Source organism: Amblyomma americanum, chromosome 7 (genome assembly GCF_052857255.1).
Source record: "Amblyomma americanum isolate KBUSLIRL-KWMA chromosome 7, ASM5285725v1, whole genome shotgun sequence".
Taxonomy (NCBI): Eukaryota; Metazoa; Arthropoda; class Arachnida; order Ixodida; family Ixodidae; genus Amblyomma; species Amblyomma americanum.
The window spans coordinates 101,869,990-101,876,080 of NC_135503.1; positions in this window are offsets into that span (position 1 = coordinate 101,869,990).

The following is a 6,091-nucleotide window of genomic DNA, read 5'->3' on the forward strand; positions in this document are numbered from 1 at the left end:
TGAGCAAATTCGTTGCCAGTTCCGCGGTCACTTTCTCTCTCAATGATACATGTCAGGTTGTCTCCTTCGTGGAGGTGGTTTCGTGCAAGGCAACGTCACTAGGATTCTGCATTCGGCACCGAGTACTTCCTCCTGAGGTGTTCGCGCTGTTCGCCGGCATCCGTCCGTCAAAAAGCCATCGAACTAGGATATTTAAAATCCTCTGCTCATAATGGCAACGGCAAGCCCGCGTTTATAGGGACTACCTTCGGTTTTGCTCACATTCCACCGTGAGCACAATCACCTCTGCTCTCCGGTGGCCAGAGCTTTGCGTGAAATGGACAGGATAACGGAGCTCCTTTGGCAGCAAGTGCTCCCCAGGCTTCGTTAGCTTCTTCCGCCGAAGGTCCCTGGCTCCAGGAGAGCTGTTCACACAATCGGCGAGGTGCAGCTACCTCTGCATGTGCAACAGGTTCTCTCTCAGCGACGGACTCAAGTTCGCTGGAGAGCGTAAGACTGAAGCTGAACAACTGACGATGTTGAGACAAGTGTCCAGGCTTGCTGCTAAGTGTGAAATAGATGGATGCATTTCGGAAGGTGTGGATGTTCTTTCGCGCTGTACGGCACGTAGCCGCCACTTGCCCATCCAGAAGACTGTCTCCTTTTTGAAGGACAATTCCTTGCCACTGCTGCTCGCCGACTAGGAGGGTGGTTTTATAGTGCTCTCAGAAAGCGCTTACAAAACAATTACCACTGGTACTCTGTATTCGGTTTTCGACCGGCGGACCGGCATGTCTTTGGCACCAGTGAAAATCGCAGCAAAAAGGCCGTCACCGTCTGCAAGACTTCGAAGTAACGAGCGTTAGCGGAGCAATAAACGCCTAGCGCCATCTATCAGAGAAATTACGATGCACGTCAGGAGCGAAGAGAAAGTTATTATAGCACGATGTGATGTCACTCCGAAGTAAGTGTGGCTTAACTTCAGAAATATTTTTAGAAGTGCTCTCACGATACCTAAATTCCGCCTTCGCGACTTGGAAAAGTACTATTACTTTCCAGAAATATAGAATCTGCATCGTTTCCTGCGTCGCGCCCGTAATGAGCGATATTTTCCTTGAAGAGCACGACCACGACCTCAGCCGTCGATGCGAGAGGGGGCCGATAGTTGGTGTGTTTAGGTATGTAGGTGATTACCTCTTTGTGTCCAATGCTACTACTCCGTGCCCTGACTCGTACATTAATTCTGACATCTTGTCTCTTTTTTTTCTGACCGTTTTCAACCCTTGACCTTCATCAACAAGGTCCCTGTTAACAACTTTATTAGGGTTTTGGATCTAAGCCTCTACTTTTCGGCATTTCATGACTTTTTGGGCCCACGAACCAAGGGGTAACAAACCAGGCCTTCCCTTCGAATCAGCTCACTCGAAGGTAGCCATACGAGGCATTATCCGGTCATGCTTCCCTAGCGCCCTCGCAAACTCAAGCAAGCACCGCCTTGAAACAACTTTCCCTCACTAGGTGTCCTGTTTCTTAAGTTCAGGCTACCCCTATACGCTGTTAACTTCCGTGGCTGAATATATATGATCAGACGTCTATATAAGCTAGCTTCCAACCGCGCGGAGGAGCCAGCTAGCACCAAGAAAGTGGCTGTGATAGCATACCTGCATGCCATCTCCCACAACCTCAGAAAAGTAGGCAAACGAGCAGGTGTGCAAATGGTCTTTTCGTCAACGGGTAAGCTTTCAAGACTGTGCGAAAAGTTCAGTTCAACTGACAATCACGATAGCAATTACACCATTAGGCATCAGCAACGGTTTGTTGCATGTACAGAAAACGTGGTGTATTCAAACCCTTTACACTGTGGACGAGCCTACGTTTGTCAGTCAGGCAGATGTCTGAATGAGAGGCTCAGCGAGCACAAGACTTCTACTTAAACTTTCAAGCTTACACATTAACCCCCTTGTATTAGATTGAATACGCAATTTTCTCACTAACCGGAAACAATTTGTGTATGCTAATAAACTTTCGTCATCTTGCTCCCCGGTCCTTTCCGGTGTCCCCCAAGGCACTGTGCTTGGGCCTTTGCTTTTTCTAATCTATATTAACGACCTGCCTAATAATATCACTTCTCATATCCGCCTATTTGCAGACGACTGTGTAATCTACCGCCCCATCCATAACACCTCGGACTCTCGCTTACTTCAAGACGACCTTAAACGTGTTGAAGCCTGGTGCAACACTTGGTTAATGTCCTTAAACACTAACAAAACGTCATTGCTTTCTTTCCATCGGCGTCAAAACTATCAACCCTTCAAGTACGAAATTAGTGCATCTGAAATAGCATCTGTTCAATCGTATAAATATCTCGGCATCACATTTTCTAACACACTTAATTGGTCAGCGCACATAACAAACATAACAAACGAAGCCAATCGCACTCTTGGCTTCCTCCGTAGGAACTTGCGACTCGCTTCTGCTTCTATTAAAACGTTAACATACCTCACATTTGTCCGGCCGAAGTTGGAGTACGCATGCTCAGTCTGGGACCCTCATCAATCTAACCTTTCAAACACCCTCGAATCAGTTCAGAATCGCGCAGCTAGATTTATTTTTTCGGACTACTCGTATCACACCAGCGTCACTGCACCTAAATTTGAGGCTAATCTTACTAATATCGAGTCCAGACGTTGCATCTTTCGGCTCTGCCTCTTTCATACATTTTATCACAGCCAACTTGATGTTTCAGCTATCCTGCCAGCTCATCGCTTAGGAAGCCGCACCAACCATCCCAAAACAGTCTACCCTCCCCCAGCACAGACTACAGCTCATCTTCGCTCATTCTTCGTGCAAACTGCTCGAGACTGGAACGGCCTGCCATTCAACTCCGTGCACCACTCCGATCCACTGCACTTCAAGGCTGCCATCCAATCTCCCATTAGTGACACACTCAGCCCATCCCTCATGTAATACCCCAATCCTGGGGCATTTGAGGTATTGATAATAAATAAATAAATAAATTAATTAAAACGTCGCGGTTGCCTCTCGACATTGCCGTGACTGTAGTCAGTGCAAGAAAGAATGTTACTCCTTTGAGCAGACCACAGTTCTTCGAAGGTGTGCAGAAAAGACCACAAGTGAAATTTTTGAGGCTGGGGAAATATTAAAGCTTAAACCAGATTTCGTCAGCCCGCATTCTTTATAATAAAGGGACAAGGAGTGTCATTTCTAGGGCATAATGACGCAGTAACAATTTCTCCGAGGCTGGTCATTCACGTGTATTCTAGCTCAGTTGTGCAGTAATGTGTTTTTGTTTACCTTATTGAGTTGCCTCGTGTTGCACGTAGTTCATCGTCGCTAACAAGGATGCTTCCAACGTCGTAGCGCAGATTGCGGGAATTAATTCCCTAAATCGTCCGCGAGCAGCTACGACGACTGCTGCCATCCTCCGCACAAACACAAGCGGCGACTCTCATGGATGTGAAGTAGGCAGAAGTGCAACAGGCACTTGGCACCCCGACGGCCACAGAACCCAAGGTCATGGCCTACGCAGCTGCAGCACGCACTCAGCATCGCCAACGACACCTCCTACGTCCTCTCCGAGCCACTTGTTCCAGAACGCCGCCTCCCTACCCCCGTCCGCCCAGCCTACGAACGACGCTCAAGCCCCAGGAAATGCGAAGCCTGGAGGACTTCCCAAACTGATCGTTGTGCTTCCATTGCTGTGAGGCCGGCCTTATTCTTCGCCACTACCCTGCGCCTCGACCAGGTGTCACGAAGTGGTGACTGCAGTCCGGAGAGCAGAAAGGCTGCGCCGCCGCGGTGGCTGAGTGGTTATCGCGTTCGCCTGCTAGCCCGAAAGACGCGGGCTCGAACCCGGCCGCGGCGGTCGAATTTCGATGGGGGCGAAATTCTAGACTCCCGTGTACTGTGTGATGTGAGTGCACGCAAAAGAACCCCAGGTGGTCGAAATTTCCGGAGCCCTTCACTACGGCGTCTCTCATAGCCTGAGTCGCTATGGGACGTTAAACCCCCATAAACCGTAAAAAAGAAAGGCTGCGAAAATGTTGTCAAAACAAAACTCTTTATTTGGGCTGACTTGCGCCCGCAATGAACTGAATCACTCGGCGGCGGCGTAGCAACAAGCGTGCTCGGAGGTCGTTTAAAGCTGATAGCGAAGTTTCGAGTGCAAAGTTACTAGAACATCCTGAAACAACGTAGAATCAGCTCTGCCTGAATGTGATCAATTGAGATAAATCTTACCGCGTCTTGCATCGCAAAAAAGCGATAAAGCAGCGTGCCGGCAGCTTTGAAGAATGAACAAACACTGCAAATATTCGCGGCAATATGTTTGTAGTTTTTGTTCACGCGTTTTTACGCTGCATTATAAATGTAGCGCTTCGCGTGAAAATAAACCAGTTGAAGTACGGCTCTTTGTGGTGTGTTCTCTGTCTGTCTTCGTCTTTTTCGTTCGCCGGGATTCAGTTCCTACTGAGCAATTTCGCATAAGTTCGCGTTATGTGCGACATGAGCTCGCTCTTATTTATGCATGATTTTTGCCTTTGTTTTCAGTGAATGAGAACTAAAAGCCTAGCATTCCACATTTTAAAAAACGCAAAATCCTGTAATACGTGTCGGCTCGGTAGGAATTGCGAAGTGGGACCCCGATTAGTTTTCGCGTGACCACCATTCCGTCCCTGCAAGTCAAAAGAAGCTGGGCCGACACCCAAGAACCAACGTTTAAAATATAAAACTTAAGAAACAGACACTACGAGCATCTTCTACTTCGGTAATATCTGACTACACGTCGTCAGCAATGATAACTTTCGCAGAAACTCGACAGACGCAAGAAATAACACCTTACTTCGTGTTTCGTACATTTAAGTGGTCCTCAACAACTAACTCCTGTGTTCTGCTCTTTGAAGAGGAGAGTTACCAGGGTAATTTCTTCTTGGTCTTCAAGAGAAACTCTTCCCTTGTTCCTCATTCTTTATAGTAGAGCTGCTGTTGGTATTATATGTATGCTCGGGCTGAAATTACTATGCAAAAAGACGCTTCGTTCGCTATACCGCGGCTGGCTTACGATTTCGCAGTGGCTATTTGCATAGCACGTCACTGGACACTATAGCTATGTGTTTACAATGTGTTGTGGGGGATATCGTTGTTCTATAAAACAACCTAAAGTGAACACATAATGGTTTCATGTGCAAAGTATTCAAACGCCGCTCCTTAAGGTTATTTGGCAATGAACAAGCATTCCGTATGGCAGCCGAAAAGTCTTCATTTATTGGCGCATACCTTTGGTTGGCGCTAACCTTCCACGATGCAAAATGAAGTTATTCTCTGACCAGACAAGATTTCATCACATCATAGATTTCATTGACGAAGTTGCTGGAGATCCGGCAAGAATTAAAATCGACTGAAACAATAATGATTTCGGATAAAAGGTAATATTCAAAGCCGGTGAGAAGCAGGCATCTGATTACGAAAGTGAATTTATATCCCCTAGAGATGTAAGTACACGTTAAAGATCCCCAGGTGGTCGAAATTATTCCGGAGCCCTCCACTACGGCACCTCTTCCTTCCTTTCTACTTTCACTCCCTCCTTTATCCCTTCCCTTACGGTGCGGTTCAGGTGTCCGCCGATATATGAGACAGATACTGCGCCATTTCCTTTCCCCAAAAACCAATTATTTATTATCCCCTAGCGCTGAGGTGATGCGCGCAAAAAGGGGTGCATTCCTTTTCGTGGCAGGTGAATTAAAAAGAAGTGTCAGTAGGTGCTAATGTAGGAAAACGACTACTGTTTCTTTCTGGGGTAAGAGGGGATAGTTTCCGCCTAAGTCGACATCTGACTTTTTTGCCATGTGTTGCATTTCATATAATTTACCTGGTCAAATATTTTCTTTAGCTTAGATATCTTTGTTAATGGCGCAACTTAACCGCGCTTTTTAGTTTCCTTCTATCTGCAGGATGCAAATTTATGGCTGGCACGGCTACCGTTGAAACGCTACTGGTATCAGTATTACCCCTGTAGAACTTGAGGCGACATGCGGTAATTTACGAAATGCTGTCGTGCTGTCAGGGTAACATAGTCCCGTAAGCACTTTCCGGA